Raw genomic sequence first — 23,535 nt, 5'->3', positions numbered from 1 at the left:
TATGGGGAAACTACAGGGAACTGAGCTTAAAACTCAGGATGGGAGGCATTTCTTTACACAAAGGGTTGAGGTAGAATGGAACAACCCTTCCAGATATTGTGTTGCCTTTAAATAAATGGTTGAATGAAATAATTGGATCAATTACTGTAGCTATTGAAAAACCAAATGAATTATATAAACACAGCTCTAGTTTGGAACCATTCTTATGTAGAAAAAAAAACATACAAAGCATTTCCTCTAGACTAGCAGACACCTTTTCCTTCCTGCATTCAGCAAAACCAAAACTAAGCCATCCTATAATTGAAAGGTTTATATAAAGGTTTTTTAAAAAAAAAGAGCAGCCACAGCAACCAGGACAAACTAACACTGTTGTACTTTTCATTTTGATATAGAAGATTGTCATTTTTAATTCTTTATTTGTATATGAACTTGAGACAAAGCAAAAACATTTTATAGAAATTTCAGGTCAACGTATTTCACTGTCAGTCATCCTTAAGAAGTAGCCTCATAAAAGGCCTTCCCTTGCGTTCACTATGTTAGTTACTGAATCATTTAACAGTCCTTAAAAGTTAAATATACATCATGTTGCTCCTGCTGTAACTGCTCTGAAAAGCACAGAGTTCATTATTTTTATTTCACAAGGGCTTAAAGGAAAACTTGATGTTTAATGTTTCAGAGTCACACAAAATCTCTTCCTGTTCAAGTGTTGTCATATATATATATAGATGTTACAAGATCATATCATCTCCCTATAATCTCTAAAAATAGTCCTAGGATTACAGGTACAACATATTTCCTTGCTAGACTAATTTATAAAAACAAGACATCTGTTCCACAATTGATCTTATATTATGTTTTGGAGAAAAACATAATTACGGTATGTAGTTTTAACTTGATGAAACTGGAAGATTTAATTCTTAGGATTAACCTGAATTTACTGTAAGAGGTGAGATATGGAAAACACAATTCACATTTATCCAAGTAAACTATTAACTAAGAAAGAATTGTTTAAATTTGATGACATCAATATACTGTATGTGTACAGAAGCCTTCTGCGAATCCTGTAGAAGGTCCGGCAGTGGCAGGAAACGTTTCCTGAAAGTTAATTCCAAGAATAACTGTACAAAGAAATTACTTATAATTCACATACACGTGTCTACAATAGCACTATACAGAATAACGTGGTACATAAACAAAACAAAACAAAACAATGAGTGCGCAGCACTTTTTGCAGTTCAACAGCATTTGTTAAAAGAAACAATTTCGTCTTTTACAGCACCTTTAGTTATTGTATCATGATGAGTATGCGTTTTAAACGTCAACAACTAGTTTACAGATAGAAATTAGATATGCTGTATATTTATTCCGTTTTTCCAGGTTTCTCTGAAGAAAAGAGAAATAATTTAAATGTATAATGTTACGGTGCTTCTATGATACTTCTCTGGTATTCAGATATGACTCTATTAGCGGTGTGTAGTTCAGTTTTTCTCCCGAGGAGACAAAAGACGTGCGCTTGAATCATTTGCACTGAATCTACAGTAAACATTTGTAACCACCAATGGCTTACACGTTCAAATGGCTCGTCCACGTGTGCTTGGTAAAATCGTACTATATTTAAAATTGGACGTTTTCAAGAATTTTGCCCTCTTTGGATATTTGTACGGGTATTTCCCTCCCCCCCATCACACTATGGAAACCGATAACTATGGACAACAGACTAAATTCAGAGAACACAAAACCTAGATGACAGTGAGAGACGTACAGTAATTCCACTTCAAGACAAAGATGATAAAATTTTAAAACCGAATAAAAGACAAAAAGTGGATACATGTGCAACAGTATCAAACTCTAACATGGACAAATACAGTAACATATTTCCATTTTATCTCAATATGCCATTCCGTTGGTTCAATATTAACTTTATAAAGAAGTATCAGATTTTATTGTATTGGCAATTTTAAAAATGTATATGTATCACATTAATCTCATACCACCACGCAGGTTTTGCAACCGTATTAATTTTAATTGACTTACCCAAAAAGTGTAATTTAAAATACATGTGTGGGTTAAAACCTCAATAGTGTTGTAGCAGAATTTGGAGGTTCGCTTTCAGTATTTACAACTACAGTATAATGGAAAGTTTACTTACGCCAGTTAGTGTTAAGACAACTGTCTTTTCTACTTACTTGTCAAACTATCCAAAACTGTGATTAACCGTTATCTCCTCAGGGACTAATTCCTGAAGTCTTCTTTGTCAGTCCGTCGGTACTAAATCAGGATACAGAAAACACGACTCCAAAAAAAAAAAAGAGTACCGGTGTCCCCTTGAATAGACGTAGGTGACAGCTGAGAAAACATTCCCTAAAAAAAGATCCTATTTTCGGCATCAGCGGAGTTGTAGTAACTAGGAAGAAAGAATAAAAGTATCGCGCAATACAGAAGCAGATAGTATCCCCTTCCCATCACAGTGATACTATACTTCTATACACGGAGCGCTGTTCCACGCTTCTGAACGCCCTCCTACGTCCAGGCGAATTGAATTAAGAGCACTGCAACTACAAGCCGCGCCCCTTTTCCAAGATTCTGGTGACGCCGTGCTGTTCAGATTTCCAGGGGTGGGGGGCAGTCAAGACAAATCAAAAAGAAATTCAGACGTGCAACTCTTAACAGCAAACAGCAGACTACAGAAATAAGCAGACAGTATGGCACCACGACCTACACATTGTTCCTCACAGAGCTGAGAACGAACGCATCCGCCTTTATTTTAACCATTGTTGACAAAAACTTCCCCATTTTCTCCTAAATGCAATGCTCGAAAGGTTTTTTTCTTTCTTTTAATTGCTACTAACAGGTGACTGGACCCGGGGGACCCATGTGCCCACTGGTTTTCGTTCCAGTTGAGCTCTTAATCACCGATGCTAAATGATGTCTTTAATTGATTCGCTTTTTTGTTCAAACTTCTGTTTGACCTTTCATGCAATCAGTCCTTGATAAAAAAAAGTAACCCCCCATTTAAATCTAAATGCACGCTGTTTTCAATTAGGTTTACTTCCTTATTTTTCTCTTCACATTTGGTACTTGGCGATCTATTCCCATGAATAGACACTGCAGGGTAATGGGAATGTATCATATTCTCAACAACGAGCAATCCCCCCTTATCTTCAGAGATCCTTGGAGTTCATTTGAGAAAACACACCTGTATGAGGGCAGATCTGAAACCTAGAAATTGGAACAAGGTTGATACCAATCACAAATTATATTAATGATTTTAAGGGCTCAACATACATTTAAAAATATGTCTCAGATTGAAAATGTAGGTTGATTAGAACTGTGATCAAGTCCTTGGTTGAGACAAAACTAGAGATTACAAGGGTATCCCAGGATCAGGTTTGGGAACCACTGACTTAGTAAAGCTAAAAATCAAACAGTCACTTACAGATTTGTTCTAATAAACCAAAATGTCAGATGTTTGGTCTTGGGTGGTTAAGGGATTGTCTACCCCCTACCAAAATCAACCCAGATATCTTTAGACATATGTTGTAGTTTTGATGTATCAGAGTGTGTGTTGGTTAAATTAATACAGTCCTTGGGGACCTAAAGTTTATTTTGTGGAAAAGCACGTTGTTACCTACGGTGTTAATTATTACTGTTAAAAATACCACCAATGTAATTAAAATTGATAGTGAAAACTATTTTTTTTTAACGGGGTCCTTTATAATGTTCCAAGATTTTATTTACTCCCATTCAAATATATTTTAGTCTGAATCTATGAAAAAATCAGGATATGAAAGCCTAGAAATAAAAACAGAAGTGTTCCCACTACTCTTGATAGAATCTTTATTAATCAAGGTAGTTTCACCAGCTGGCAGTAGGGGTTGTATGAAGAAAACATTCTGCATACAAATAAATGTTTCAGAGAACGTCTTTGTGAAACAATACTTTCACTAGAGATATGGGGTATTGTTATTATAAATTATTTTCCATCCTTTAATGAATATTTTATTATGAAGCACTTTAGCCTCTATATATTAACATCTGGTATGTTCTTGCATTCTACAGTGTACATACAAGCACTTGTTCAGATTTGTTGAAAATTCAACATTCTCTACCCTTGAGAGTTCTGAGAGTATCAGTTTCTTTAGACGTGACATGAATGTGTGTTTTTCCAGGTGCTATTTTTTCTTCTTGTTTCTTGAACACACATCATACGCGTTTATTTGAATCAATATTACATGATCTCTGAAGATAAAAAAGCTAGCTATTTGTAATACAGTACCTACACATTATACTTTATCTAAATGTTTTGAGTGTTTGTGTATGTGTAAATATTTTCCAGTTTATTTCTCCAAATTATAGAACTAACTGTTCAGATAACAAGAACCACAACAAGAGAAATATACAGTATCAACAGGGTGTTAATACTACAGCATTCGGTTAGATAAGAGAATTGATAACTGAGTCACTAGATGAAGTGAGTTACAAGTTCTGCTCATCAGTCCATGTACCTTACCAGTATTTAGTGTACATTTACCATTCATGAAAAGCACCATGAGGCTGGAGGTGAGTGCAAACTCAGAAACTATTCTGTCCATTTAAGAGCCAACACTTGCAAACTCCAAACAAGAAGATGAGCTAATTTTCAATTAGAAACAGTCATTAATAATATCTCTATAAGCAGCAGATATGATGTTCTCAGGACAGTAAAATCATCTTGACCGCACCTTGATCCATAATCGAAATATTCACAATGCACTGCATTCTCCATCAGTGTATAATATTGTTTGTAATACTGATCATGCCCTTGTCAGGTCCAATTTCCAATTACAATTTCAAAATCTATTATGCAAATAATCAAAAGGCAAAATTCATTTTAACATCACTGAAAAGAAGGACCCTAACACTTGCTTGTGCAAAGTTTCAATGTGCACTTGAACATCTTTAGAAAATTCTGAAAATGATTCTATTTGCCTTGGCGTGTTTTGCAAAAATTTATAGAACAAAACATGGGATATTGATAAGGAAATCTTTGGAATAACAAAGAAAAATGTCCTAACTAGTTTGCAGCATTTGAACATCTGTTGTTCCCATTAAAAGAAATAAGCTTGCCTAAATAAGTTCAACAACTTACTAAATCCAGTATTCTCAACATGAAAGGGATTAAAGCCACCAGCAACTGGCATGATCTGTACAAAAGATTAAGATCCGCTTTGAAGATGGTACCAGACTTTGTAATACTTATGAAACAAAGAGGCATTTCACATTTTATTAGAAGCAAATGAAGGTACCATCTTGATCTGATTGACAGAAGCAATTTCACCAATGCATTTTACAGACAACTTTACTTAGAGGATGCCAATATTTGTGTTACTGTCAACGAGATCACTCCTCATCTTTCAGCAATGCAGGATCTGGACAAAACACAAATTCCTAAAGATTTTGAAAAAGATGTTAAAGAGAATGTGACCACTGCTTCTAAAGTAAATGACAATGACCTTGCGTGCAACATCTATGCACTGCTCCATGCCTGCCGAAAGACACATACCGCAGGATTTGAAAAATATAAAGACAATTAATATAGAATTGGAAAATTAAGGAAACACAGTAAATTTCAGCAATTACCAAGGAATATCTCTGCTCACTGTGTTTGGCAGGATACTTGCAAGTGTCTTGCCGATAAGATCTCAAATCCTTGCTGAGAATGTCTACCCCGAGGACAAAAGTGGTTTTAGTGATGGATGAATCATGACTGACATGTCCTTCACACTATGCTTACAGTGAGAAAATATTGTGAACATCAGGCACCTCTTTTTGTAGCTTTGTTACCACTAACTTACTGTATATGGTGAGAATGAAATTCAGACCATTAGAACAGGGCTGCCATTGCACTTTTTTCTACAAATGAGGGTGTTCTGAAAAGACATAAATATATATATTTATATAGGCCCCTCAGGACAATTCCAGATCACCCAGATTGCATCTTGTACCTCTAGCAACCTTATTTACTGTATCTCTTGCAGTAAATGCCCAGCCATCTACATTGGAGAAAGAAGAAGGAGACTCGGAGACCGCTTCAGAGAACATGTTAGGGCTGTGAAGATTAAACATCTCTCCAAGCCCATTGTTTCTCATTTCACCTCTGATGACCATGACCGCTCTAATCTCTCCGTCTGTGTTCTCAAAGACGGTTTTCTGAACTCATACATCAGAAAGACTACAGAAACCAAAATTATCCTGCAGCTAGGATCACACCTTAACTCCTTCTCTTAACGACAGACTACTTTTCTTCTAAATTCTCTCTGTTCATTGTAGGTTTAATTTCACACCGCTCTACACCTATCCTGACTTCACAGCTCTTGATTGGCCTCTCTTTCTGTCCCCTGCTCCCACCCCTCGCTCCTCCTCTCTCCCAGCTTTTGTTCTCCTGCTACATTACCTTTGCCTACTGCCCTGTCTTTCTCACACCTGAAGAAGGCTCCATGGCCGAAACGTTGTGTATTCTTTCTTCTTTTTTCAGCATGGGATAAACCTATTACTTGTTCCTTTGCAGCCTATGCATGCTGATGCAGCTACCCACCATAAATATATATATCCTTATGTATACACAAATCACATTTAGAGGACTGCACACCATAAAGTTTGAGTTTTAATATTGCCTTTGTGGGCTCAAATCCTATTTACAGACAGTCAATCCTCACTTCGAAGTAATTACTAGTCAAATCTCCATAGAAGAATAATAATTAGGCGTGACCTTAGATCTTGTATTTTAGATGATATTTTCATTGTATACTGTATGTACCTGACATGTTAACTGGATATTTATGTTTATCATCAACATCAGGAAAAAAATACTTCAGGTCCTTTAATAAATTAAACTTCTTAACAAAGTAAAATTAATTAATCCATTAAGAAATGCATGGATGTGAATGACTGAATGAGAACATAAGGCAAACAAGAAAATTCATGGTCTAAGTTGTGAGGAATATTTTTATATATCATTGTAGGCAGCTTTAATGTTGCTTGAGCTGTTTCTTATTTACATTGTTACATGTATAATGTATGATTTTTAGTTTTTACATTGTGTAGCTGTTTGTCTGATTTAGACTGTTACAGTCTCCACAGTTTGTTGGATTTCAAGCTGAAAGTCAGGAGTTTGTGATCTAAGTTCATCAATGCGTCTGAGATATAGAACAAAATTGTAAGAGTAGGAGGTTACAAACAACATCAGTCACCTGATTTCTGGTAAAAATCAGGAGGCTGTTTGGGAACTAGAAGAAATGCTAAAGTTAACCTCCAAAAGTGACATACATTTCATTCCAAATGTTTAATTCTCTGTTCTTTGAGGACTCAGGTCAAAATGGTTAAGTAGCAATAAGTAACAATTAAGATTCATCTTTCTCATTTTGTGTGCTTTTCAGAAGAAGTAATCTTTTGCTACAAGTAAATAGTTTGTCCTAAGTGCTCCAGTGGGCAAAGTGGATGGCAAACATACCATACATGTCTTCTAAACCTCAAAATAAGCTTTCTCCAAATGGTTTTATTACAATGTCTGTGTTAAGGAAATAGAAGAGAGACCTGACATCGAAGAGCAATACACTGGGTGGTTGTTTGAATCTATTTTCTCACATTTGTTAGGCTGTATTGAATTTACTAGAGTCTAACACGGAATGTACAGTATAATCATGGAAATCCTACAGATTCTAATGTATTGTGACACCATGAAGACAAGTATAATGGATACATTGTGAAATGCTTTATTTTGTGTGCACAGATGGTGCTAGCCAGGTCATCACTGTAAATGAGAATTTATTCTCAACTGACTTATCTGGTTAAATAAAGGATTTTATTTGAGTAAGAGGAGTTGCAGCAGGCTAAAATAATTACTATATGTGTTCCCAGAATTCTGTGTAATTTACTTTGAGTTTGGCCACACACTGGAGATGTGCTTGACTTAGTCATTGAAGAGGGAAAACAACAAGGATTAATATAGAGTATTACATATTTGAAATCTTTTAACAAAAATACTTGGGTTGAGATGCCGTGCATGAATCCAGTAATAGAAATTCCAGTGCCCATTTTCTACAATTGTCACTTAAGCTTTTTCCAATTCAAGAAGCTTCACGTTGCTCATAGTATTAGAACAATTTGTTAGCCATAGAGGTCATCCCTCTTTCAGGTTCTCCCAAAGTATTAGGATCTCTTTTGCCTGTGTCATAGGCTATCCTAAAAGGAAAATATATAAATCAGTGACAAGATAATATTATACAGGACATAAAAATGATGTGTGTTTTTTATCTTAAATTCTATATGTAAATAAAAGCAAGAATGATTCAAATAAACAGTACAACCACATCAAACTAACTGGACAGGTTAAAATCCTTCTGTCCATCAATACAGTAAGTCCATTATTAGAAACAAAATAAACAGCTGGTAATTTTCATTTTCCTTTTTGTGCTCTTTTTTTTAAGTCTATTCCAATCTATGGACATAAAATACCAAAGAAATGTAGTTTTGTTCTTTGAAAGAGCTGTGACTGTAGACTTTTTGCAAACATCAAGATGATGGAAGCAGATTGTTTTTCAGGAGCACAGACTCAAACCATAATTAAAACAAGGAATTTTGATATCTGAAAAAAAAAACCCTTAAAAACGCATGAGGATACAGTCCTGTATATGTCTGGAGAGGTACCGTATGTGTCTTTATGCGTTTTCTGGTATGAAGACACGGGAGGAATAGTGTCAAAAGCTGTTAAGATGCTTCAGGCAGATTATCCCCTTGAGGGGTCCCCTCAGATCAGTTTCAATTAGGTGCTGTAATCAGAGGAAAAGAACACTGCAGCACATTTCACATAAAAGTGCACTGGCATGCATTTAAAAATGATGACATTTTTAATTCAATAAAAGGGAGAAAATCAAACTTTCTAAACGTTAGGAATGTCCACCAACATTCCTAATGTCCACAACACTAGTATTTTTAACACATCTCTGACTTCTGCTTCCCCCACTTTTATTGATTCACAAAAACATGTATAAATACATTTTAACATCAAGTTGCTCTTGCTTTTCAGTGTAATATATTTCCATTACTATGCAGTATGTGCTTCACTTTAGGCAGTGTTTTCTATTGTTCATTGTGGTTTAGTCGAAAGACTGACTCAAATATGAGAACACAGAGAACACATTGAACCCAGGGCTCCAGTGCTGTGAAGCAGCAATGCTCAACACTGCACCACCATGCTGCCCGACCTCCACTACTGTCATATCATGTCATTTAGTGATGTGCCAGCAGCCACATCACTCTGCAACTCACAACTGGCAACCCACTGAAGCTTAGCAGGTGTGAGCCTGGTCAGTACCTGGATGGCAGACCTCCTGGGAAAAACTAAGGTTGCTGCTGGAAGAGGTTTTAGTGGGGCCAGCAGGGGGCGCACACCCTGCGGTCCATGTGGGTCCTAATGCCCCTGTATAGTGACGGGGACACTACACTGTAAACAGGCGCCGTCCTTCAGATGAGATGTAAAACCGAGGTCCTGACTCTCTGTGGTCATTAAAAATCCCAGGGCGCTTCTCGAAAAGAGTAGGGGTGTAACCCCGGCGTCCTGGCCAAATTTCCCATTGGCCCTTACCAGTCATGGCCTCCTAATAATCCCCCTCTATGAATTGGCTTCATTACTCTGCTCTCCTCCCCACTAATAGCTGATGTGTGGGGAGTGTTCTGGCGGACTATGGCTGCCGTTGCATCATCCAGGTGGGGCTGCACATTGGTGGTGGTGGTGGAGGGGAGTCCCCATTACCTGTAAAGCGCTTTGAGTGGAGTGTCCAGAAAAGCGCTATATAAGTGTAAGCAATTATTAATTATTATTATTATTTATCAAACCGCTTTATACCATCAGGTGTTGCGGGAAGCCGGATCCTACCCGGCAAGCAGCGAGCGCCAGGCAGGGTACACCCTGGACGGGATGCCAGTCCATCCCAGGGCAAGTGCGAGCCAATCATACATGGGGACAACTTGGAGGCCACGGTAAAGGTCGAAGGGGAAAATTTGGCCGGGACACTGGGATAACTCCCTACTCTTATCGAGAAATGCCCGGGGATCTTTAATGACCACTGAGAGTCAGGACCTCCGTTTAACGTCTCATCTGAAAGATGGGGCCCACCAGCTTCAGTGGGTAGCCAGTTGAGAGCTTCAGGGTGATATGGCTGCTGGCACTCCACTACTGTTTTCCACTATTATAATATATTTAACCAATTTAACCAAATTCCAATCAATTAGTTGTTATGGCAATAAGGAATTGAACTTGAATTTTACTGTTATTATACTGCTTATTTTCGGTGAGAATAAACTATGCTTGTCATTTAACAGTCTTTAATTCTCATTGATCACAATCACCAAAAGTCTAATCACAATAACTTGAGGTAAACTATAAAATGGGAGCCAATATTCAGTGTTGAAGTAGCTAATTCATTATGTGTAACTCATTACTATATGTTAATTTTAATCATTAACATAATTTCTCTCTATACATCTATAAATACAGTATATAAGGCTACACAACAATATTCTATCACAATTAAATTTGATCTTTAATGATTTTATCAATAAAAATGGTTTTTATGTATACTGTACTGTCAGGATTCCTGAAATCATACTTCTTAAGTGATGATGTTCACTATGTGTTTTAGCGTTTTGTCAAAACTATAACCACGTAGCATACACGTCAGATTTTTTGTAAATTTTATAATTTAATTGCATGCTAGAAATTTTAATTAACACCATCAGTTGATGATAATACTCTAGGGTTCTCTAAATTCATTTACAAAAGTATGTCCCTTTTTCATTCCAGCATTTCAAAAAAGTTCAAAAGAAAAATGTTTTGCATTGCACAATCTACAGTATATATTATATTTAGGAGATTACATTTTCCTTTCTTACAGTAAATAAATCAAAAGTATTTTTTTAATCCTACAGTATTTTGAATTCTGAATCAATGCAGTGTAATTGTATTTATTATTTTTCTGTTGGAGTTACTGCAGATTTCCACTGCGGTATGTTAAAGTTCATAATTCATCACATGTGACCATCGAGATGTATTAAAAAGGAAACTAATTTCCATCACCATTTGTCACAGTGTGTTTTTCAACAGATGTGAGCTCTGTGATGTGCCCTCAAGGAGATAGATGCCATAATGGAACAATACATACTGCACATCCAGGTTCCACGAAATCTATAATGAGTTGAAGCAGAATAGAAGGTGTAATGAATAACAAAAAATAATTTAAAAGGGATTTTGCACTATATTTTTATTCAAAGTCTCTCCCCAACTCCTTATTAATCCTAATTAAGTAAACCCCCTTTGGACAGAAAATGTTAATTTGTAGAAAATAAATATGACCCGATAGCATATGAAAGTATATGAGCCATATTAACTTAGTAAAATTGTTCAATTTAGTAAAAAAGGGCACATATCATTGTAGTGAGTAGATCAACATTTTCCACTTAGTTATTGAGTATTTTAGACAATAACAGGTGAAGAAGGAGAAAAACACATCTCCTCAAGCTGTTCAATTTATTTTTCTCTTACATATCTACAGCAGTAGGCACTTTTTACTTTTAATTTATTGTTTTTAGGATGAGTAATTTACTTTTTTATTAATTTAATTATGAGCATAACAATCTTTAAATAACAATGTATATTTTACTTAAGGCACTATTCTTTAACTAAAAGTAATTTATATGTACACAATTCTAATATACAGTAGATAGTACATTGTGAAACTTCATGCAGAACTAGTCAAATATGACTGGAAATAGCTTAAAATGTATTTACTGTACTTGATACTTGTTAGACTTGAGGAAGTGTTGTTAAATATTATCATATACATTTCATTTTCTCACCTTAAGTATAATAAAAAACAGGAGAACATTAATAGCTACCAGTTTTGAACATACTAGTAGAAATTAATGAAGTGTTAAAAAAATTAGAGGATTGTCATTTGTACTTGAGGAGGAAGGTCAGAACAGACAGGGGAAATGATGGCTAGATCAAGGCGAAAAGGAAGAAAATAATGGATCCTCTTCTTAATAATGTCAGTAGTGTCAGTGAGCAATGTGCTATGCCATCAACAGATACAGAGAGTGAAATATGACTTGTCTTTAACAAAGAATGTATTCTAAATGTTTGCATGGCAGTTAACAATTTTCTCTACAGGTATTGCCGACAATCTATAATGAACCATGTCCATTATTCACCTGTAATGGATCTTTGGAATACACTAATATATTAATGCTACTCTTCCTTGCTGTCTCACTGCTTCTATTTCATTATGTTTTCTTGAGTGTAGTTTATGAAAGGTATTCATATACAGTAGATTTGGTGACAAGAAATGCTCAGAGTGCTTTTTAGGGCCTACATACAGTATTTGTCACAATAATTATATCTCATCCTATAAAAAATAGGAATAAAAAAGCACATTTTGCCTTGTTTTCTGATGACTCAGAACCAATTTGGCCAGTGACCCCTGTTCACAAGGTGGCCATACGTCTGTTGTCTATCACTGCCAAAAATGAAGGAGAGAGCTGACTCACCATTGCAGTAGTGGCTAATGCACAATGGATTGTTTTCTCTTCAAAGGCAATTCCACTTCAACATTGACGGCTTAACTTAAAACTAAGACATTTATTAAAAGCAACATATGCGAAATTACATTTCTTAATCATTTTTTACTGACTCACCTTTTGATGTTGTGTGCAGAACATGAACAAAATGATCAAAGGTACTCCAGTCCACAAAAACCACCAGAAGTGAATTAAAACCTGCTATTTACTCCCACCTAACAGCGAATTCTGTAAAGTCAACCAACAAAAGCATTTATTTTTCAACTGTCTCCTTAGATTTTATGGTGATTAAATGGATGGAGACATTCTAAAGCATATTAATAAACTACTAACAATATTTCATATCTGTGTTTTACATCAAGCTCATTCAATCTTATTTTAATATAAAGGGAATTACTTTTAATTTACCAGGCATATCAAAGGAAAAAAAACATTTCTGAAGTCTAGTGACTTGGAATTTTCATCCAGAGAACTGTTCACGCTACAGAAAAACATCATATATTTTTTTAGAAATATTATTATCAACACCCTAAAGTTTACAAATATATAAATAGAATCTGAACACCTCATAGAACATTAAAACTATACTTTTGTTCTGTAGCACATTTGAAAATTATAATATATAATATAGTTGTGCTAAATTTTGTTTTGTATCCTGCATGACTTCACAGTTTGTTATTGCCCTCATTAACACTCCTTTTCAAGAAATAATACAAAATCATAAACATATTACTGCATAACCAACATATTTATAGTCAAAGCTTTATACAGTATATATATATAACTTTATCATTATTACTGTATAACATTATCCTGACATGCAGTAGAGAATTTCCTGTATCCTTAACATGTATGAGTGGGGATTTGGATAAAGAACATTAAGACCTGTTCAGCAGGTTTAAAATAAGATGCCGACATCTTATTTTGTTCCAGATTGTTCAGACATCACAATGCAGCTGCTCTACTAAATGTGTGTTTTTCACATCTCAACTTGCTGCCACGAACCCCACAATCACATACAGGAGAGCATGAGGAAATGTAAGCATATTTCTTGAACACACTCACCGGCTTGTGTTTTAACCCATCACAAACACATCCATGTATTAGTGGATAAGTAACAATTGGAGGAGTTCCTTGCTGTCAGCCCCTTGCTGAGTGTAGTGAGTGCCCTGGCCATCTAATCCCACTGTATCCTAAAACCCAGGCTTGGTAACTTTGCTGGTTGAGCTATGTGGGAAGCCACATAAAAACTCTGTTTATCATAAAATTCTGTATTGACATGCTTCAGAGTCATGTGATTACATATATAGAATACTGTGACAAGGAATTTCTTTGTATTCCATTAGCCATTGCTGGAACACATAGCAGTGTTTTGTTAATAGTCTTTTCATTTTAGAGATGGGCAACCAAAGAGAAAGAAACATAGAGAGGTTAATCCCATGCTGAAATGTTGACAAAAAGAAAAAGACATTTCAGCTGTTGACCATTTTTCAGGTATAATTTAGAGAGAAGAAGGCTCAACAGTGAAAGGCTTTGTTTTTTCTTTTTATAGCACAGCACAGAATTAACCTCAACATGTTCCTTTGCAGCCCACATACTGACGCAGGTCCTCACTTAAACCACCAAAGAGGATGAGGAATATTATCTGAAGACATTTTCTCCATCAGGGTTACAGCTGGTTCACTGATAACAAATAAGAAATGAACATTAAAATAATACAAAGGAATCCGAAGATGGCCAGTATCAGGAATAGGTTGTTGTTCGTGTGTTGCTCAAAAGCAGGAAATATTGGCAATTTGATACCCACTACCGATTGGTTTTTTGGGACACATTACACTTGGACAGTTATTTCACTTTTCAAATATCCATCCATTTTCTAAACCACTTTATTTAGTACAGGGTTGCAAGAGAGGTGGGGCCTATCCTGGCAAGCAACATGCACAAGGCAGGATACACCCTGGATGGGATGTCATCCTATCACAGGGCACACACAAGACACAAACACACAAACACTCACACCAGGGCCAATTAACATAGGAACCCCACAGGAACATGGGGAGAACATACAAACCACACAGATAGCACCCCCGATCCAGAATTGAACCCAGGGCCACAGCGCTGCATGGGAGCAATGTTTCTTAACCCTTTCAAATATAATAGGTAAATTATTTAGAGATTCTGTAAATATGCAGTATAGTTAATGTTCCTATTTTATAATAGACAGCAATAGATGATGAGTACTCATGGTGCTTTAAACAACTTTGTTGTTTAATGAAACAGATTTAAAACAGATTTTTCAAAACCAAACTAAATATGTGCAATACAGCATTCCAACATCCCACCACTACATCATGAAATACCCAGCCCATTAGGTGACAGGTATGATCCTGTGTTTCACAATCTGTGAAGCCCGTATACAGAAATGAAAAATGGGGAAGAAGTAAACCTAAACAAAAGAACCACAAACCCATTTGACTATATACTGTGGGCAATCAAGAAAAAATCTTTGTATTTAGAACATTTAGTGAGAGTACCTTATAAATTCTCAATGATTTGTAAACAAGGAGAAAGAGAATCTTTTGTCAATTCAATGTAAAGAAGATAACACAAAGTCCTGAAAATTGTGCCATGCTGAAAATAGTCTAAAGGTTTTTTAAGTCGTGTCACAATTCCATGGAACATATACTGAACATTTTGTACAAAAGCATGTGAATGACATTTACTGGTTGTTATCACAGGCATATGCATTAGCAATGGATGCTTATCTATTGTTCCCAATTTAGAAAGCCTTGAAAGCATTATACATGGGAGGAGGGAAATGTCTCTAAAATCCTGTCCTTCTGTGGAAGATCTGAAATATCTGTATTGAACAGAATTAGCATTTACCTTTGAGGGGCTTTTACACAATTAATTTTCAATCACTACTTAAAATTTACCTAAATACATTTATCCGGTGATCAGCTGTGTACTGTGTATAGGTAATATACTGTATGAATCACAGAGCACTAAAAATATATATAATCTTTGTAGCATCTGTTCAGTATTCCTTTTAGTTTGCACAAGGGAGGCAGAAATGCCTATATTGGATGCCCTTAGAATGAAAGCAATTCTGTGACATAAAAAAGAAAATAAAAAGCACTCAACCTAAAAAACAGAACTGTAGGAAGCTAAGAGCTTTTCTGAATAATTGGTAATAAGACAGAGGGGGTCAGTCTTCAAATCTTCAGAGAATCAGAATGAAGGTGAAGAAACAGGGCATCTTTAGAACACCAGCTGAGTACTGTTTGAAGCTTCCTGCTGAGAGGTCTGTGAAGGCAATCTGATCAAGTTGTTTGGAAAGGAATGCTTCTAATACCATAAGCCCCATGCAAATCCAAAACTTATTGTCAGATATCAATCAAGCTGTGAGGGGCAACCAATGAATGTAAATGTATGTTATAATATTAATATAATATTCACAGTTTCTTTCTGAAAACAAGCTGGTAGTTCAGAAAAGACATAGGCCACCGAACCAAAGATATATTAAACAAAATGACAAACATGGCACACAAAAGCTTCAATTATGTACAGTTGAAGTTCTAGTTCGAAAGTTCAGAATGTGCCATGAATTATAATTCAAAGTCACAATCCAATATTCAATACAGGGTCAGAGAGGACCAGAGCCTACCAGGTGCAAGGCAGAATACACCTGGATGGGACACCATTGCAGGGAACAACCCGACATGCACACACTAGGCTCCCAGAAATAACCTCCTCCCAGAATTAACCTACCAGTATGTCTTTGGACTATGGAGAAGATATAAATACTGTGCATATAACACCCTACTTGATCCCAGGCCTTCAGCATTGTGAGGCAGTAATGCTAACCACTGCATCACTGTGCTGCCCGATTTTTGTAATATGGTGAAAATTTGGAAAATTTTAATATATCTAATGTAAATATGTGATATACTGTATATCGTTTTTGCTATTGTATAATGCTGTCATTATGAATGTTCTCATTATTGTATTAGCTTGTATTAACTCCTTTCTTATAGTATTATAATGTTATAATAAAATATGTACATATATGTATACAGTATATATTAAATTAAACTGTATACTGTATACAATTCTAAAGTCCTACAACCAAATTATACAATTTTAACATAACATCCCTTTATTTAAATTCTACACTTTTCACTACATGTACTAGCATCTTAGTAGTTTGGTCAAATCCTAATTAACATGACAAGATAATCTATATTTAAAATGTTCACATACTTCCAGTTTGAATATTTGATGTTAATGTGAATGGCTGAGGGAAGGACAGCCTGGACTGTAAGGTCATCACTTGTGAGAAGTGAAACAGGAAGGATGTTGCATGGACAGAGATGGGGTGGATGGAGGGGAAATGAGAAAAAAAATGTTCACAAAGGTTGCCCAGCGGGCAGAATATTACTGTGTAAGAGTTTAGTGGACGTGTGAGGTTTCAATTTGACCTTCCCCCAGATTTCTAATTAAAAATTCCATATCAGCAGTTTGGGCAAATTCTAACTAATGAGATGAGATAATGAAATTTAACAACATACTAAATTTTCTAATATTTACCTGACTGGGGAAATGACAGCCTCAGCCAGAAGTTTGAGGCTGACAAAACCCCCAAGGATTAATGGAGCCTCATAATTCAGAGACAAAGTTCAGTAACATAGCTTTGTCCAATTGTGTCATTTCAGATATGCAAGGTGTCAGAGGAACACTAACTGAAGAGTAAGTGGTCTTTGTGAAGTGAGTAAGAAACGCAAATGATGCAGGTGATGTTACTTACATCATCAAACAAGTAGAGACAACAATCCCTAGATCTGTACATATTGGAATTCTGTGGTAGGCTGCTGAAGTTTCAGCACCAATCTGGAAAGAGTATCCAAGGTCATCTGCACTGCAGTGGAAGTAGTGTAGGAACCAGTAGCCAGTATCCACTTGCTGATATTTGTCAGTGAGCAGGCAGAATGGCTGATTGAGAAAGGCATGGAGAGTAATAAGAGGAGACTTGTAAGGCTAATAGTGAAATCTAGCTTGATGGAATGAATGTAAATGCCCTGAGCATTTATTCCATTGTCGTTTGTGTACTGAATGAATGAAGAGGGATTCCACATGGCAGAAGAAAAATCCTAGCTAAAACAAAGTTGTACGGTTACAGGTGGAAAATTGATGGGAGGTAGGGTAGAGAGTGTCAATATCCAACATTGTACCAGTAGAAGGGGGTAGATGAGTTGGACCATACCAGTCTTTACCCACATCTGGTGCAGGCAGACCTAGTGGTGTGTGCAAATAAGGAGGAGCGGAGCCTCCAGAGTTCTGGTGTTCGCTCCCACCCTCCATGTGAAGTGAAAGAAGGGTTCCTATAGGTAGGGCAAAAAAAAATGGATTGGACATAGGGAAGAAACAAACTCATGAAAACAGACTGGGGTTGCATGTGCAGCTGGTTGGACGCTCGACCAGAAATTGGAAAAATGGAAAAGCAAGAGGCAGAGAATGGGGACTGTGGAAAGTGGGGCGAGGGCTGAGAAAAAGGGGGAAGAAGAAGGGAGGTGGCCAATCTGTGGAGAAAGAGAGAGGCGAGATACATTTGTACCTTTTTAAGGAGCAGACAGATGTAGGATAAGAAAATATTGTGACCAACAGCATCAGGAGCTGCTGAAGGCCCAAGGAGAATTAGAATATGACAGGGAGTTCTTTCCGGACCCTATGCAGACGACAGGGTTGAGTGAGAAACCCGAGGAAAAAAGGCATGCAGGATATGGGGATGAAAACGGGGGGGGGCGGTGTCCATGGAGTGGTGGTGGTCGGGGAAGGCATGGCAGAGGCAAACGATCCAGGGATGAGACAAACGGGTGATCCAAAAACCGGGCTAAAGTCCAAGGCCAGGCGATCCATCCAAGACAGACGATTTAAAATCCAGAACCAGGTTGGGACCGGCACGGGGCATAGGAATGGGAACGGGAACAAGAAACAGAAACTAAAACCATAACGGAGCCAGGCGCATCCAGGTCCCGGGCTCAGATGATGCGGGAACCAATGCAGAGCCCGGAATAGCATCAGCGTCTGGCTTTTAAGGGGGAACTGAAAAGGGGCTGGAACAGGGAGCAGGTTGGGGAGATGAAACAAACAAGGAAGGGCTGGAGCGCCCTTAAGAGGAGAGGTTGCGATCGTGACAGAATAGAAGTAATGAGGAGTAATGCAGGTACCAATGCAGCAGATTCAGTCTGTAGAATGGAAGCCTGACTGAAAATTGTCAAGCAAGAAGTGGTCAGTGCTGAAAGTATCCAGCACTCAAAGAGCTGCCTGTTCAAGAGATTTGGAGATTAAGAGGAATTTTATACCCTTGCTCATTAAAGTATTTAGAAATCACTGCATAAAGATTAGAATTTTAACTTCCATGTCCCCAAAAGCAGTGCAAGAGAAATCCTCATTCAAACAGAATATAAATCGTTATTATAAGAAAGAAATTAAAAATGTCCTGATGATCTAAGCACTGATCATCTATTAAATAAAATAGTATATTTTAAATGCAGAAAACAGTAGTATGTGAACATATATTTTAATTATATTTAAATATATTTCTTATATTAGACATATTTCTGCAAAAGTTTACAGTATTTATGGTTCAGCTGCCCACATGCTCATTTTATTGTCTGTAATTCCAGTCTGCCCTGTACTAACATCTTTAAACAAGACAAATAATGTATGCAATTTATGTCTTCATGCAAATTATTAAGGGCTGTGTGATGGTGCTGTGGTTGGTACTTTTGCCTCACAGCTGTTGGGTCCTGAGTGTTGATTTCAGACTGGGGAGCCTTATGTGATAATAAATTGTCACTAAATTAAATAAATGTGGGTGTTTGACAGGTTTACAATCCTTTATGCTTCTGCTTCCCACATGTTTATTTTACTAGCTATAATTTGAATCTTCCCTTGAACTTTGCTCTTCTTTTAACTGGTTGACTAATTCTATTATCTGCATAATCTACAAAAACATCCAGGATGCACCCAAATGAACAATATACTGTAGATATATTGTGTGACAGTGGCAAGGTGGTTAGTTTTGCTGTCTTGCAGCTCTTGGATTTCACTGTTGATTATTGAGAGGTCTGCATTCTTGAATCTGTTTTTTGTAGTCTCCGCCATTCAAGACAAAAATGATTTTTAAGCCTGTCAGTGCAGGACTTTGCTTTAAGCTTGGTAATATCTCTGGCTGCTCTTCTCTGGACAGATTCAAGAGCATTACTATATTTTGTGTTGCTGTGATCACAGTTTTAGTTGATACCTATACTAGGGTATTGTGCAATCTAAACATAATATCCCTTGAGTTTTCTGTCCTAACATTGTGTTTGGCTTTTTTATTGTTTCCTCACTGTTACAGCTTTAGGTAACTTAGATGTGTCTCTTAGATTTTACATAACATTTGTGACATTGGGAAGAGTTAATACTTCTTCTACTTCTTCTGGGAAGAGAGGATGTTTGCCGAGGTCTGGGGTGTCCCTTGAGCAGAAACAATTGTAAAGTTACCTTAGTATACCTGCGGAAGTTATGGATTAATGATTGGTGAGGGAGAGCCCCTACTTCTTCATCATCCAAACCAAACCTGCCTGGAGGTAAACATTTGAACCTTATTAGAGCGTGCTATTCTGTGTTTTAAGGAATGTGGGTTTCCTGGGTAAAAGATACAGTACCTCAGTTAGAAATGTCTTTCCTGATTAGGTTGCATTTTACGGATAGGGATATACAGTAGGCTCCCATTTATTTTGTGGCTTCCAGGGTGCAGAGAGGGATTTAACCGCAGGTTGCTTTGTATTTAGTTAAAAGGAAGCTCATCTCTTGTGTGGCCCTTGTAGGCATATAAAGAGTTTAGTGCTTAGTAGCAGTCTGGGATTTTCTGGGTAACCAGAATGTTAGGCCACTGAAAGGTATTGTCTGTAAATACTGTATATAATGTAACTTTGTTTGATGTATATTTTTTGTCTTGTGTAGCTTATTGCAATAAATATTTTAACCAAGTGTGCCTGGATTATAACTCCTCTCAACAAAGCTATGCCAGAGAATAAATAATTCACCTTCCTCTAGTTATACCAGCCACTTGGATATATGGTTAGAAATCACATACAAGTTGGGGATTATGAATAATTATTTCACTTATTGACTAAACTGCTCAGTCAATTGCTGATTTTCACCAGTTTTGTAACTGTTGGAGAACTTTGTTTTGAAATTTTCTTGGATATTTTTAAAGTATATGTCAAAGCATACCATACTGTGAGCAGTTCCCTCATGAATCTCTCACCTCTCTTTTCTTCATCCATTTTAATTGTTTGAAAACACTAGATCAATACATATATTCCCTCTAGAAGCTGCTCTGCCAAACTGAATAAGCAAGTAGTCAATAGCTATGTCTACTATTTAAATAGCTGTTGAAATTCCTGTTAGCGTTTCCCAATCTGCCGTATGTCAAAAAAGGTAAAACCTCACACTATACACATACAGTATGATTTTGATTTCATTACATAAGACTATATTGGAGAAGACATATCAATAAGGTGGTCTGTAGTATTTGCTTAAATATTTGGTCTTTGTATGTTTTTATATTTTTCTAATCCATATAGAGCCCCTTGATTCTCCTAGGTTACGTTCTTGAGCCTTAATTATATATTTGATTTGTACCACTCCCAAACTTCCTTTTTTCATATCTTCTCAGAATACTGTGTATCCAATTATGTGGTACTCCTCATTTAACACTTCACTAGCCAAGTTTCAGTGATATCAAATACATCACAATTGCATGCTATTGTATTTACTTCTCTTGTATTTTGCTCCTAATATTCCTAGAATTAAGGTATGAGCCTTCAATCACTATGTCCTTTTATTTTTGTTTTTCTCTTGGATTCAATGTTTGATTCTAATCCCACTGTATTCCCTCGTAGATTTTCTAAGGACTCTTCCCCCTCCCTGTGTTCCATTTAAAATGTTTTGAATAGCTCTGTAGATCCTTACCTTGAGCTGGCTGATGTCTGTTTTATTAAAGTGTCCTTTGTGTGTGTATACAGTAGATGGCCTTTGCCATAGAAGGGTTTGCATTAGCTATGAAATCTACGAGACATCTTCAAAACACCATGTTCTCTGTTGTTTGTTATGTTGACATATGAATATTTGTACTTATTTGCTTTGCAGTATTACTGCTGATTTGGTCCTACTCTGTCTAAACTGAAAATCAACAATATCCTGGTTACTCCACAGAGCTTGTCTGTATGGCACAGAGAGTAGCAGACCAACCTCCAATTGCTCATAGTGTTTGCAGAAATGAATTTTAGTGATACTGGCTTAACAATAAAGTCAATGTTCTTGAGTGGCCCAGTTAAAGAACAGACGTAAATTTGATTGGAAACTGTGGCCAGGCAAGCAAAATGCAGTACACTAACAATTCCCCATGAGCTTCAGAGAGCTTGAGTAAGACTGCAGAATGGGTGGTAATGGCACAATTGAAAGTATACAAAGACGTATCTAAAAAGGCTCAAATCTGTAATTGTGGCCAAAGGTGAATTTACCAAGTAGACTCAGCAATGTTCATGCTTATGAAATTAACATATTTGAGTTTCAGATTTGTCTCTGTAGTTGTTGCTGTTATTTAATTTCTTTCATACATAGAAGTGTCCAGTTTAAGATTTGATTAAAGAACAATTTGTATACTTGTAGTTCAACAAATTTGATCTACTGCTGATGAGAAGCAGGACTATAACACAATGGTTCCACCACCATGCTTGACCGTAGGGATGGTGTTACTGAGTGTTGCACTAAACTAAGTACAGTATGCATCAGATGTACCTCTTTGTGATTAGACCAAAATGTTTCAATTTTGTGCTGTCTAACCACAAAACCTTTTGCCCCACGTTTGCAGCATCAATTAGGTGGTTTGTTACATTCCACATCGGAATTGAGATGTTTGGTTTTTTCAGTTCCATATGAGTCCCCATTGTTGAGTGACTGGAATATTCTTGACCCATGCAGTTCATTTCAACCACTGCATTGTTGGCCTCACATTTGTATCCATTCCTGGTTTATCCATAGCTACTGGATGCAAGCAAGAATGGATACAAAAGTCAGAAGAAGGAAGTGTGTGGGTGCCATCCTCTTTTTAATAATTCAAATTACCATACTCAAAGAGATATTAATGATTATTGCAATTTTTTTAACCTGCTACTGATTTGTGCCATTATACAACTTTATTTCTGATCTCCTCAGTATTTATACTATAGATGAATTCATGCTTGAAATGAATTGCCTGACCAAGGGTCCTTACAGATCTTTCAAGGTAATTTTGTGTATCTAAACTAATTCATTTAGACCTACAGTACCAAACCAAATGGCCTGGATACTTACAAAATTGACTTTTCCATTTTTCTTTTATATTACTTTTCTATATATTTTTTGTTGTTTGTTTTAATGTGTGGATTAAGTTGTGTATATAACAAGTATTGCTACCTCAAAGTGTAACGAATGCAAAGCTTAAACCAACAAAATGCAAGGGTCTGAATTCTTTTGCAAAGCACTGTATTTCTACCTTACACATTACAATGATATCATGCAGAACTAACCTGGACAAAACCGAGTCAGATCGACAGGCTGAGGAATCCACTCATGAAGTCTGGTGAGACCAGGCTGACAGGCAAGAGTGAGAAATACACTGGGCCAACTTGCAGGGGATGAGGGCAGGCAGAGAAAAGGCAGATACAGTAGAGCAGGGACCAGCTGAGCAGAACTGAGCAAGGAAGCTGGACAGGTCATCTGACCAGGGCATGGTTTAAGTAATTACCCATGCAGGTGGTATGGACAGTCACACTGATCAAGTTCCCACGGCACCGGAAGGCATTTGACTAAGTGTGCAAACATGGCAGG

General features: G+C 36.7%; 1 protein-coding gene across 3 annotated transcripts in view; it reads right to left on the bottom strand.

Moving 5' to 3' along the window:
- st3gal1 (ST3 beta-galactoside alpha-2,3-sialyltransferase 1) overlaps positions 1 to 2,525 on the bottom strand; it is a 50,958-nt gene extending 48,433 nt beyond the window's left edge. For 2 of the 3 annotated variants that reach the window (XM_015357041.2, XM_006635652.3), the window contains exon 1: positions 2,187 to 2,525. The gene's annotated coding sequence lies outside the window, so the exon portion shown is untranslated. Of the gene's footprint in view, positions 1 to 2,149 lie in introns of all 3 variants that reach the window. The other variant, XM_069194698.1, reaches the window with a different exon arrangement.
- Positions 2,526 to 23,535: the final 21,010 nt, after the last annotated feature.

This window comes from Lepisosteus oculatus, chromosome 10 (genome assembly GCF_040954835.1).
Source record: "Lepisosteus oculatus isolate fLepOcu1 chromosome 10, fLepOcu1.hap2, whole genome shotgun sequence".
NCBI lineage: Eukaryota > Metazoa > Chordata > Actinopteri > Semionotiformes > Lepisosteidae > Lepisosteus > Lepisosteus oculatus.
The sequence above is the reverse complement of the archived record's forward strand: the minus strand, read 5'-3'. Positions and strand labels throughout refer to the sequence as shown.